Source organism: Hyalella azteca, unplaced genomic scaffold (genome assembly GCF_000764305.2).
Source record: "Hyalella azteca isolate HAZT.00-mixed unplaced genomic scaffold, Hazt_2.0.2 contig7452, whole genome shotgun sequence".
NCBI lineage: Eukaryota > Metazoa > Arthropoda > Malacostraca > Amphipoda > Hyalellidae > Hyalella > Hyalella azteca.
In genome coordinates, this window is record NW_025937577.1 from 1 (window position 1) to 14,941 (window position 14,941).

Genomic DNA, 14,941 nt, shown 5'->3' on the forward strand with positions numbered 1-14,941 from the left:
CATTATTGTAGACATCGTGGGATGTGCGACGATAGAATTATACTATTGGTATTGATATTAAAATGTAGGGGGTGTACGGAAACTGCTGGTTTTAAAATGCTTCTCACATGAGACTGCGGAGTTTATTGGGAACTACAACCGCAAGTTTAGATCATTAGAGAACAAATGGTCTACAAGGTCCGACTTAATTGCCACGATTCTCTAAACGACTGGCTGACCACAGCTGCCTCCAGTTATGTTTCTGACCGCCCTTCTAAATTATTGGACCGTGTAATCTAAAGGCTAGTATTTTACCGAGTGAAACCATTTGTATACAAAGCGAGGCCCACGTGAATGCTGCGTTAGTTTTAGGCTAGAATAATCACATTCGAATCGAACGAGGAAAGCGGGACGATGACCCTTGTTCGATCTTGCTATCACTATCAGTAGGATTTGCGAGTGAAATTCCGGCGTGTAAAAAGATTTGCTTTTTAATTGTGATAAACAGCAATTCAAGTTTGTAGCTGATGAAGGACGATTGTTCGACTTACACTAGCGTGATCTAGAAATTATATATGCTAGAAGTTTAAGGTAATTAAATCCAAAACGCGTTCCAGTTACTGATTCTTTTGGGCTTTATGTAAAAATTCTAAATTGTATAGCAATTTTAAATATGTAATTGTTTCAAAGAGAACTCAGAGGCTTTTGCATACAGTTTTTCTCATTGGTCCTATCATTTTATTCAAATATCCGCGATTGGTCTATTCATTATCATTTGTACCTAAGATTGTAAAGACTAATTCTTGAGCGCACTGTTTGTGCTAACGCGTTGGTCAATGCTTTCACTATAATATTGGGTGTTCAGATTGAAGACCCAAAATATCATCTTCAAATGACGGATGAAAGAGGCACTGCTTACTCTGCACGAAATTTTGTGTTGCGTTTGATAATTTTTAATGTGTTATTAGCAATAAGTAAAAATACCTTAACTACACGAACTGCTCTGCATACAACACGTGCTTGGTCAAAATCATTGAGGCTTAATGCAAGTTCTGGCAAGGAGCGCTATTGCTTGGGCAGCGCCAGGGGCACGATGGTATCTCTAACGTTTGAAGAACTAAGAGTGATGGCCAAAGTTGCTGAGAGGCCTTCCACTCTCGGCAAGGCTGAGAAAAAAATCCGAAAGCCTGGCATCTAACCACAACTTTCAGGTGACTGCGACCCGTGGCTCACAATCTGCACTCGAAATGAAAGAAAATGACGAGGATTTTCTCCCAAACGGGAGATTTCTGTGAAGGTTGCTTTAATTAACTTCACCATGTCTCTTGGTACGAGGAGGCTGTCTATTTTTGAGTACTATAAAGACGAAATCTACGCGCCGGATTATTGTTAAATTTTATAGATGGTATACCTAAAATGTAGTGGAGTATCGGATGATCTAAATAAGTTTTGCGTAATGGTAAAACATACTTTGATGCCTTCTAATAGGAAGATTCAGATTAACTTCGAGCAAAATTTATACAATGACCCCCCCCTCCCCCACCTTTACATCGTTGTTTGCAAGATTTATCTGCCCTGTTTATTGTCTATATAGTTGTTTTTCAGCAGAAATGAAAGGTTTCCTGAGAATTAAAGCAAGATTTGCGTCTGTAACAGCGGTTGGGAGCGTTTCTTCGTAGCGACCAAGAGCATATAACGGCGATCTATGACAGCGTTTGCGGTGTTATTTCTATAGCCGCCGGATGCCATTTTTTTGCTTCTGCGGGACGTTAGGATCACTGAGCTACCATCATTTTCTATTTATGAATTCCTCTGACTTCCAGTGGCAGTGTCTCTTCTTCTTACATTGTCAACAGGGAAAAGCTTCCCTAAAAATCAAGATCGTTTTCTCACCATCACGAAACCTCTGTTTTTGAACACAAGGTATAGTTTTTACGTTGCGAGATTGCAGCGCAACAAACCGTTTAGTGACCCCTATCGATGTTTTGAAAAATCGAGACCATGTCATGTCATCGGAGCTTCCTAAGTCCTACCCTTGCTACATGGAGCTGCCGAAGTCATACCTTCACTCTTTTCTTGCTGGATATTGAAAATAAATCTTGCTCATGGCTTTCTTTCCACGGACACTGAGAATTTATGATTCGAGTATGTATGAGATGACGTGTGTCGATGTTATAGGCAAGCAGATAAATAAATGAAGTTCTGTTCGAATGTCCCTGACGAATATTTTCGAATATTTTATTTTAGTTTGACTTCCTGATCATTCTTTGACATTTAATTTCCACTATTTATTTGTAATGTTTTTATATGTGCATTGTTAGATATCCAACACTTTTGAAATTCACGTCATACGATATTATTATTTTCACGTCATTGTTTTTGATACATAAGAAGTTATGTGAGGTTGTTCTTGCCTTTCTGTTAGAAAAGGAAGAATAGAGCGACTTGTTATCGAACCTAATTCTATTATTCTTCTTATACCGTCAATATTTGAGCAAAGAACCACATTTTAAAATGAGATTCATCAGAAAATATTTCATGCTAGTGATTGTATTGACTTAGTTGAAGAATATATTCAATCGCATCAAATAAAGAAAATGCCATGAGCTCAACTCCCAATACTCTGATTCATAGGTTCAAAATCATTATTTTGAACTCAGGCAGCTCTTCCGCGCTAATATTTATGAACAAATTTTCCAAAAAGGCTTAGCATTTATTCATATCGGACTCATTTGTATCAAACTCATGGGCGTGATATTTGCAGAATTTGCTGGAAATCATCGGTCACAATTTGATTCGAATTTTCTAGGAATTGATGGCTGCGTTGGAAGCTTTGGGCGGCCTGTGACCGTGAGATCGGCTTTGAGTGTATGGTAATGCGCTTCCAAACAGTCATTAGGAAGGCATCTCTTAGGTCTGCTCTTAGGTCTGCTCTAAGGTCTGCATTTCTTATAGGATTGCTCTAAGGTCTGTATCTTTTAGGTCTTCTCTAAGGTTTGCATCTCTAAGATCTGCTCAACGGTCTGCTCTAAGGTCTGCTCTAAGGTCTGCATCTCTAAGGACTGTTCTAAGGTCTGCTCTAAGGTCTGCATCTCTAAGGTCTGCTCCAAGGTCTGCTCTAAGGTCTGCTCTAAGGTCTCCATCTCTAAGATCTGCTCTAAGGTCTGCTCTAAGGTCAGCTATTAGGCCTGCTTTAAGGTCTTCTCTAAGGTCTGCTCTAAGGTCTGCATCTCTAAGGTCCGCTCTAAGGTCTGCTTTAAGGTCTTCTCTAAGGTTTGCACTAAGGTCTGCATCTCTAAGGTCTGCTCTAAGGTCTGCATCTCTAAGGTCTGTTCTAAGGTTTGCTCTAAAGTCTGCTCTAAGGTCTGCTCTAAGGTCTGCTCTAAGGTCTGCTCTAAGGTCTGCTCAAAGGTCTGCTCTAAGGCCTGCTCAAGGTCTGCTCTAAGGTCTGCTCTAAGGTATGCTCTAAGGTCTGCTTTAAGGTCTGCTCTAAGGTCTCCATCTCTAAGGCCTGCTCCAAGGTCTGATCTGCTCTAAGGACTGCTCTAAGGTCTGCTCTAAGGTCTGCTCTAAGGTCTGCTCTAAGGCCTGCTCTAAGGTCTGCTCTAAGGTCTGCTCTAAGGTCTGCTCTAAGGTCTGCTCTATGGTCTGCTCTAAGGTCTGCTCGCTAGAAAATCTTAGCCAGGAATAGATGACCTCCTCATGCGACCCGTACGTTCGATCTGCGCCGCAGTGAAAATAATAGTGGAATAGAAAAGTATTGAAGTTTATTTGGTGGGTATAAATTATTTATTCGATTTTGGATTTCTATCATTTAAATCTAGTAGACCTTGCGGTTGAAAATATAGCGTGAGTCGATTGTAATTGGCATTAAAATTGCTCAATAATAGCGAGTTTTAGGCCATGTCTAGAGCCAATGGAAAAATTCAGAACTGATGCCAATCTTGCATAGTTAAATGACATTGTTAAGGTGACATGGAAAACTTATAATAAATGAGTACTTGGAATTTAAAAATAGAGGGAAAATCAACATAATTTTATTTGCAGATTAAATTAATGCAAAATAATCCATTTCTACGTTTCAGTTGTTTCGACAGCAGAATTCCTTTCCATTAGGCAATGTGCGAAAAATCGTTACATAGTTTGCAAACATATTTAGAAATTTTTATAACAATAGTAAGATATTAGTTTTCATCGACATTTTCCGTTCCAGTAATTCCTTATGATTTATTTTTTAATAATTGATTTCAAGATGATTAATAATTGATTCCAAGTCAATTCGTGACTTGGAAGTCTCTGCAGTGACACGACCGCTATTTCCAGCCGCTCGTTCGGAAGGCAGTTTGTCGTTCCAAGAGCCACTGGAGTGACACCAGGAAAAAATGTATTTGGCTGACGGCGTGGTCATTAGCGAGCCAATGCAGGAGGTAATTACGTATTCATTGAATACCGGAATTGATTGTGTGAGATTAGCTGTTGCCGTCGCCGCGCTCGCGTGTATTTAGACTCGATGATACGACAGTCCGCGCTCGTTCATTTAAAGGCATCAGTAGCGAGATGCTCTTCAAACTGGACCAGAATTAATCAGCGCCTGAGAGAATTGCGCTTATACATTTAATTCCACTTGGTATCTACTTGGATAGATAAGATCTGCCTCGGACAAATGGATCTTGTTCCTATTTTGCCCATAAAAATCGGGTAGGGTATCGAAAAATTGCAATTTATAGCTTTGGAATACTTCGAAGCAAACATTGCTCGCGAGCATGCCCAAAATTCATGGCTAATGGCTATTCATGGCTAATGAAAATACTGTGTTTACATTTTTTGTATTGGTGCAAGTCCTCTCGATTAATCGATATAAAGTAATATTGAATACTGAATGAAATCTTAGTTTATTTTATACAGTTGATGCTTCTCAATGTAGTAAACGAGTATCATAGCATTTGAGGTTTTCATCGAGTTAATGTTTACCAATAAAGTTGATACTTTTATACATTTGATGCTAATCATAACATTTAATGTCTATCAATACAGTTTATGATTGTCAATTCAGTTGATGCTTTTTGCGCAAATGTTACAATAAAACAGTTGATGCTTACTAATGCAGTTGATGTTTATCAATGCTGTTGATGTTTATCAATGCAATTTATTATCGTTAACACATTGATGCTCACTAATGCAGTTAATGTTTGACAATCAAAATGATGTTTATTTATGCAGCTGATGATTATTCAGATGATGAATATTAATTCAAATGATGAACATACAGTTATTTTCATCAATACAGTTGTTCATCATATTGGTCGAATTGGCACGCAATGACTCCGAGATCTAAAAAATGTAGTAAGGGTGGAATTTGGAACTCATTTGATGGCTTTTAGCGGGTCTATAAAATGATTCATTATGAAGCATTCCTTGCTAACTTATAGAGAGAAAAAAAATGTACAAATGATGTCAAGCAGATCAGCGTAAAATCGTTCAAATTTAGACAGACAGTTCCTCATTTTCAGTTAATTGAATTCGCCGCTGCTAAAATGTGGGCCTCTGTGCCTAATCAAATAGAAGCTTTCAATTTTTCCCGCACTCTGAATAGAGCAATGACCGACAAACTCTCGTCAATTATTGCAGCCTGTGACTTTAGGAATCGTATGAGCATACTCGGCTGCTGATTTTGCTCAATTTTTTTTTACTACCGAGTGAGAAAAAAATATTAATAAAAAGTGAGAATTAATAAAACACTTCACTTTAAAGAGATGTTAAATAGTATTTCTGCTATAAAGGCCATCTGAAGCTTATGTGTTCAGTCGTAATTTTGCTCTCCTCGTATATAATGTTCCTCGCATTTTTTTGCATTTCCTCTATTTTTGCATAAATCTAATTTATCCAGTTATCATGATCGTTCATTTTGCATGGCTTGAATCGTTTCGCTGCTGGTATAAGAGAAGAGCTTCCGTGGTCTTGAGCTGGTGTATCTAAAAAAACCATGTTTTCTCCGCACACCGAGTAGCTAAGTTTTTATCAAGTCGGGAAAAAATGTTCTGTATAGCATACATCTCTGTAACTAAAAATAAAAAGAAAACAGGCATTCATTTTGCTCGAAGTAGCCATATTTTTATCGAGTCAGAAAAAATGTTATTCGCCGCTTACATCTCTGTAACTAAGGATTAATAAAAATCAGGCATTCATATTGCTCTGAGTAGCCATATTTTAATCGAGTTATGAAAAAGGTTCTGCGCAGCGTGCATTTCTGAAATCAAGAAAAAAAAAGGAATTCATATTGCTGTGAGTAACCATATTTTTATCGAGTCAGAAAAAAATGTTCTGCACAGCACACATCTCTGTAACTATGAATTAAAAAAACAGGCATTCATATTGCTCTCAGTAACTATATTTTTATCGAGTCAGAAAAAATGTTCTGCACAACACATATCTCTGTAACTAAGAATTAAAAAAAACAGGCATTCATCTTGCTCTGAGTAGCCATACTTATATCGATTCAGGAAAAAAATGTTCTGCACAGCGTACATCTCTGTAACTAAGAACTACTATATCATCCTTTATCCCGTTCTCAGGAGCCCAGTCTTCGTCGGGCCAGAAAAGAAAAAGCCGATCGCTTCAAACCGATTCTCACTCTCCTTCGAGGCGATGAGATTGAATTGGACTGGTTCTCGCGATGTGAAATTCAAGTGATGTCAGACAGTCTTTGAGGCCATTCTCTTATCAAAAACCGCTGGCGTGTCGCCTCGTGCGACGTACGGCTCAAAGATCGTTCTTATCCACTTTTTGCCACCACTTCTTGTATCAAAGTGACGTAAAATAATGAAATATTGCAGCTAAATTCAATAGACGCCGTACAAATGGTAGCTTTCAACTCTGACTGTCCTATATATTTGTTAGATCAGAAGCTTTTGGCCAAGGATAATTATATTGCAGCACGGGATCTCATAGTTTCCGCATCCTATCATAAAAAAGTGTTGAGATGACTTTTTGTCTGAAATGCACTATTTTTTTCCACGAATTAATGCACAATGAACACATAAAATAACGCATGTTATTGAGTGAAAAATCACTTTTTATGCTGCATACCAAAATATTAAGGGACTAGATTCAATTCTTAGTTGACTGATATGTTTATACTTTATTGAATTTGATCAAATGAAAATCATAAGAAAAAGTTGTAATATCTTTATGTTCAAATTAACTTAATTATTTGAAGTGTATAATCTATTTAAATGATCTGATCGATGGGTAGTTGTTTGTACTTTATTTCAATAAAACTTCAATTGAATGAGAGGTGAATTGATCTCTAGAACCGCACTCTGACACACCATGATTGGCTTTCTAGAACACACTCTGAGGAGCTTTGTCACCAACGGCAATTAGTCTGTCCAATTGATGTACGACACAAAGTTAACCGTAGTGCTTGTATGCTTGTTTTAATGGACATGACTCGTTTGATTTAGGTCTTCATATTACAATCCTGTGTAGACTACAATACATTATTTTATTTAGATTTAATCGGTGGAGTTGATAATGGCTTGTACAGCTTCAGTATGCGTTACTAATGAAGGCGAAAAATTCATAAAGGTGTCCGAGAATAATTGATCGTGTAACCTGGGCTCAGTGGCTCATAATGAAAAAGGGGCAATTGGGACAATTAAATGCTGATTGAACGCAATTAGTGAACAATTTAAATCGCAAGAAAAATGGTAAATCGAGGAATTGTGTTCGTCATACTACCCTAGAAAAATGTTGCTCGAAAGATTTATTGTTTTAAAATTTCGGACACATTCTTTCAGGTGCAATTGTTTGGTATATACCAGCTATGCCAGAGTGCCCATTTTTTCTATAACAACTTATACATCTTATTTGTAAGGGGAAATAATTTCTTCGAGAAATGTTGATATCATAATACAAAAATTACTTACTGGCCGCAACTAGTGTTCCATATTGAGTTGAGCTTCGATTATTGAAATCGAATGATGAAATCGCTCAGGTTTCTAGGCCTGCGGGCCTTGATGGCTCCGCAAGATCAAATTCTGCTGTTGCCCCAAATTTCCCTGGTCCTCAAGAAGGAATTTAATTTTTTAATTTAGTATATTTTTTATTTTCTGGTGCTGAAAAATTTTGATTGCGAAAATTAAACTTTAATTGAAAATTTATTTACTAGACTGTACAAATATAGGTCTCAGTTTCCATTGGCTCCTATAGCGAAAAAAGTAAGGCACAGTAGCAAATGACTACTCATGCAAAAAATATCTAAAATTAAATACAATAGTTAACTATGACTGAATTTTGATGCTTTAGCAGGGAACATAACCTGACGATCTGAAACTGGAGTCTCGCTCCAAGAAATTTGGTTCATGATTTGGAAAATGTAATGTGACGTTTCACATCGCCGTCCTTCAGCGTTTTTCACCGGTAATTGCTGGACGAAACCCGGGTTGAAACTGAGGCCGGGATACAGCGTCATGCTGCCGTGTCTCACATTAATCTTCGTCAACTTCAACAGAGAGGGCCATGTGTCTCCCTCTGAGTCTCAGGTAACTTCCTATCTTTATGACGTCTATAAAAAGTAGATATCAGAGATACCCGCTCACGCAAGGACTCTCGGTCGAAATTCCAGACACACGGGTGTCCTGATTGCTTGGATTCCACATGGAAGCGATTCCCAAGGTAACTGCGAGTTTTTGTGACGGATATTCCGGCCAAGCGATACAATGCCAAGCATTCTGTTGACGTTGATGGGCACTTGCCGAGCAAAAAAATTCTTTACTCGAGGTAGAAAAAGACGAAAAAGTAGATAAAGGGAAGCAGACAAGCAAGACGAAAAAGGAAAGTAAGAAAATGAATAAAAACCAACAACTAGAGACACATCTCTATTGGTCAGCGAAAGAAACGGACAAACATTATTTCATTGAAGACTCAAAAATTAAAATTTTTGATAATCACCTTTCTCTGCAAAGTAGACTATTCAAAGCGCTAAAATCAAGTTATAGATAACCTATGTGTATATCATGGTTATTCAGATAATACCCGAAATAAACGCGTTGAATAAAGTAGAACTGAAGTATACTTTTGATAGACTCAATTATTAAGCAAAAATTAGGCGCCTAATTTTTTTTATTCTTTTCGACCTGCAAGGAGCAGATCTCTTTGAAATTTGTTGTTCATGTCTGAAACCGATACTCAAATTTTAAATGTCTCATTTTTCACTGCTGTACAGCTGCTTTATATACAAATATTTTAAAGTTAGAGACTTCTTTTCAAGATGTACCACATGACAGATCTGGAAATCTCGGCCTGAAACCTTTCCCCAATCGACTACACAAGCGCGCACTCACTGACAGAAGCGCACCACGCCCGCAGCTGTCATCTACTAAAGCCGTAGACTCGACTTCTATCTGCCCACGTGAATAGATCAGTTCTGAATATCCGTGGCTGTCAATATCGATGTAATACGAGCTATGATCGATGCGATGTAAAAAGGGTAGATCTCACAGGAACAAATCCTGGCCGTCAGCCTTCTTGACAGAAGCCTTCCGTTGCATTCGAGAAAATTATCGGAGCATGAAGCCGGTAGCTTTGAAAATTGTTGGCTTGATGTCGTTTATCGATATGAAACTATTTTGTGGGCACCAGTTGTCTAGCTATAATTTCATAAGTACAATTGAAACCGGCAGATCTTTTATTTCCTCTATGCATATGTTCGAAATATTCTCTTCAAGACCTTTCCATGCCATTGGTTTTTAATATTTTGCCCGAGTTGCAGCTAATACTGCTATGTTAGTTAAACACGAATGCAAATTCATTAGCATAAGTTATTCAAGTTTCACCGAGGCATATCGAGTCCTACACACGCGACACAATAATTTCTCTGTCATAGCCGTAGCGTTGCTGAGACCATCTACATAATATTAAGATATGAAGCAGTGCCCCGCACTGCTTGCAAATGAGGATTAATATGCGCAGATCGGGTGTCCGGGCGCGGTAATCGAATGACCAAGTTAGTGGGAACTGAGAAGCCTAAACATACAGGCAGTAGATAACCGCATAACCATTTCTCATTCATATACAGTTGCTTCTTTATTATGCAAGATACTTTGCACCTGTTACAACCATCGAAACCAATAACTAAAGTTTTTATTGGTGTCATTAAATAATTACCAGCATTAACGTTCAAAACAATTTCCGAATAAAATTGAACATGCAACAAATTATCACAGGCGACGAAAGTAGCGACAGACCTCGCTACTTTCACCCGAATTAGAACATTAATATTGATATAGTTCTCAAGTTTCTCTCGTGTGGTACATGTATAAATTAGTCCATGGAAGTAATTTGAGAAGTAATTAGTACATGAAAGTATCAATTAGTACATCAATTAATACATGTATAATTCATCTATGACATATCACTTTGAAAGAAAATTTTCGCTGTGTGATTTTTACTTACTAAAGTTGTCTGATCGCATCGTCAATTTCGCAAACGTTTCATAATTGTTTTGTTATCAAATTTTAAACTCTCAACGCAACTAACTTGCCATGCCAATTAAAATGGAGTTACTCATGTGAAGGGAAACACAGAAAATCTTTTACAGGTTTACTATCTCAAAGTTTCCTCCGAAGTTTGAAAATTTGAAAAATCAGTTTGAGAAAAATATGGGGTAACAAATTGATCGAAATATATGAAATTGACGAAGATTCTAAGTTTGGATACAGAATAATCCTGATAAATGGGAGGTTCACTATAGTATTCTCAAATTTGGCCTTTTACTTTTAATCTTCCATGAGTACAAAATAAGCGAAGAATTTAGTCACAAAAATATTCATCAAATAGAAGACACTGGTCACTATAAGGCTATCTTCAGGCGAGTTAAATTCCAATTATATTTGTTAAAAAAAATAAAACGTCTTTATGCATTAAAAATGTTCACGCGAAATAATAAACAGAAATAAATTATAATTAAATAACCAATGTTGTGGAAATATAGATTGTCAGAAATATTATTGTTGTTTTATAAATATGTTAGATGTATTTTAAATAAGGACTCGAGATGTTGGGAATGTACTCGATGTTTTTAATTATGTTCGACATGCTAGAAATAGAACCGATCTGTTAAAAAAAATTGTCAGATGTGTTTGAAATATACTTGATGTGCTAATTAAAATATGCTTGAAATATGTGCTAAACTTGTTTGATGTTTTTGAAAATGTTCTATTCGTACAAAATATTTTCGATGTTCCAGATATATTTTCCTTAATTCATTACACAAACTTCTACTTGTAGCACATTGTTTCAATTTCTATTTTTTTAGATTTGTTGGCTTAGTCTAAAAATTTGGTGCTCAAATCTACTCTGGGATCTTTTAAAACTGAGTTCTATTTGAAATATGAACCTTAATGCTGAGCTTCCGAGTCGAGAACACACCTCATTATCTTGCATCCGAGGCGCTTTGCAAAACACTTAGCAAGACGCGAGTTTTATTGAGAGCAAATACAGCACGCGAGTCTCATTAGCCGGTCGCCCACCTCAATATTCTCTCGTCTCGAGTGTTTTGGGCTCATGGGATAATTGAAAACTTTAAGGATCTTAGCTCTTAAGCAACACGAAGCCTCTCCTAATAATATGCAAAATTGCAAAGTGAAGTTTTTTTGGGGACGTGGCTCCGAAATTTTACTCGTAGGATCTTATTTGCAGCGCAGTATGAAGAAATTCCTCAGGCTTCCATCTGCCATGCACGACAGAACTACCGTGCGCCCGCGAATTGTTAGCTTACACAATGGCAGCAAGATGAAAAAATTTCCTTTATATTCCATATATTCTCGTGAAGAACTTCGCGCCTTTATATTGAAATGATTACAGTATTTTATTTACAAATTGATTTGTATAGACAAAGTAAATATTATTCTCGTATAAAAATCATTGCAATCGCAGTATCGAGCATCAAAATTTGTAAATGACGTGTTTGTCAAATCATTGTAATAAAATCATTGTTGAGCGGGAGTGAAATTATCATTAATAGCTTGTGGTTTTTGCATCAGACTTTACAAGCGTTTTTAACTTAATCATGAATGAATGAAATGCTGAGTAAAGCTAAGTAAATAATTTATATAATTTAAGCAAATGATCAATCTCGCACATTATTTGAGAGTTATATCCAGCAAATAGATTCAACTTACCTCGAGAACAGCAGCAGAAATATATTACTAACCTGCAGCTAAGAGAAGAAAAGATCCAGACGATAGGCGCCCCAGAAGCTCCATGATGAGAGCTATCGTAAATTTCATGCCGTCTCAGGGGTAAAGATGATACGGCACCTCAGTGTGTCGTAGAACGCATTCTGCGTCGACTGGATCTCGCGACAAATTATGTTGATTGCAAGTCAACCTCCTGCTGTCGGTGACGCAGAGCTGGTATTGAACACACTCTGGTAATTATTATTTTTTCTATTTAAATATGTTTCAACTTATAATCAGGTCAATGTCAGTAGCGTGGAGTCGGTATTGAAAACAATTTAGTCCTGATTATTCCATTTTATTTAGGCAGGTATTAACTTATGAGGTTTCATCGAGAATATTGACACGGATTCAAACACATGACGTAAGTACAGATGATAGTCAATGCTGATTTGATCCTTATCATTGACAGAGATTTTTTATGAAAGAATAAAGTTATAACAAGTAATTGTACAATTAAATCTACAACAAGTATTTTGCGGTACATTCCGGCTAACTATTTCACCCACAATGACATATATATAATTTTTTCTTTACCAAATTAATCAAGTTCTCATTTATCAAGAATGATTTGTGTGATCAACGTATTTTTTTGCGAACGAGAATAATGATTGCCACCGTATCATTCAAATGAAACAGCCTTACTTTTTAATTCTAGCTCCGAAAAAAATGAATTAAATTTATTCTACCATTCACTAAATCCGAACAAATTGCTGTATTTGTTTCCAAATTTAAAACTCACGATGACAAATTGAAATATCATAATAATTTGATCTTACCGCCGATTTTCATGAAAATTTACTCGTTTAGATTTAATGCCAGTCTTCGAATAATAGGTTAATATTTTCATGGGTAAAGTATTGCAATTGAAAATACAATAAATAGTAATTGGAATGCCTGTTAAACTAAGGTACAATAATTGACATTAATGAGTGTAATGCTACCCTTTGATAATCCTGAATAGATTTGCCGATGAATTTTCCGCTCACATCCCTGTTTAATTTTTCGTTTAAAATTACAAGTAACCATAAAATATTATTTTGGTAGTTTTTAGTGAGTCGATACTAATTAAAATTCAAGATCAAATTTTAAATTTATTCGCAGCTTGAAAAATGAATGAACAACATTCGTTGACTAATTTGGCAATGACAAATATCCAATTATAATACATGATGCTATAACTCCCTATCAAAAATCCAGTCTGATTATAATGTCATCATTCACTGCAATTAAGCTTTTGATGCCAAGCTTTCCTCCCATGACTACTAACAAATTTTTTACCATGCAAATTTATAGAGGTATTCCGAATACAGAAAAAGATTGCTATCTTTTCCTGTATTCGGAAAATTCCTATTGTATTTGTATTTTCCTATATTTACCATGCAAAAATACGGTATTCCGAATACAGGAAAAGATTGCTATCATGCATAGAAATGAGGCGTGAAGTCGTGGCTTCGGGAATAACGTTTTGTTCATAGCAAAAATAACTCTTGGGGGATTGGAAGAGTTTCCGCTCAAATCTGAGCTAGTTGAGCATGATGCAAGATGTTATTTCAAACATTAGATCAGCAAGGAAATTTTCTGTCAGTGTATTTTTAGCCTTTAGCAGGACTGCGAAAATGTGGCGAAAACCTCCAAATTATTATTTGTTATGTTTACATCCATGCCCGGGATATTAACTGAGAAAAATGACATCCATAGTCGGTGATATAATAATTGTTAATTAATAGTTTCAGATTCTATTAATAAATTTGTGCTAAAAATTTGCATTCAATTTACCATCTAAGCCGCTATTTAGAGGTGAATCAAATTTCATCTGCACCGATACTCAATTTATACTAAATGAGAATCTATGGTTTTGAGGTGAAAATCTTAATATATCACATTGTTTTCCACTCAACTTATGAAAAACGCAATTAAAAAATAATATATGTTTTTATTTATACTTCAGCGCGAAGAAATTCAGGACGAGCCTCTCTTTAAGAAAATGGATCATAAATCCATATCCGGCTGATGGTCTGTGTGGCGATAGAATGACCCCGTGATGTTTGTAGTCCTGCAGTTTGGGTAGCAACTGCGGTATGAAGTTTGGTGGGGGAAAGATGTACACCTCCTGCCACTGATTCCAGTCGACTGCTAGGACATCTAAGCGGCTGAGCGAAACGGGCTAAGGCTATTTTGTGCAGTGCTTATGCAAGTAAAATGAACCTTATTAAGTAATCACTGGCGGAGCAAGAAAGTAATCTCACTGAGTCACCGGAGCACTGAGTCACGCCCAGCGTGAGTCAGCCTAGCTGACGCCCGGCGACTCTCGCTTACAAGCGCAAAACCAAACACTGCACTCGCGAACTGGTAAACAGTTATTAGTTATTGCGCCTGCAGGGCTGTGGTAAACTGGTGTGGTAAACACTGGACTGGTAAACAGTTATTGCGCCTGCAGGGCTGTGGCACCACTCAAGGTCAACGGTAGAAAAGCTGCCAAAGGCGGCTTTCTTCCTTTTTCTTTATTGCTACGATTAAATTCGAGGAAGAAACAATCCAAAGATCAAATAGAGCTTTTGAAATGTTAAAAGCAAACAGCCTAAAACGGAGTTTGCTCTAATTTGGATCATAAATCCGGCTGCAATTTCAATTTCATGTGTGCGGAGAAATTTGGACGAGCCTTTCATTAAGAAAATGACTCAGAAATCCAGCTTCAATTAAAAGTACACCCCCTTCCGGTA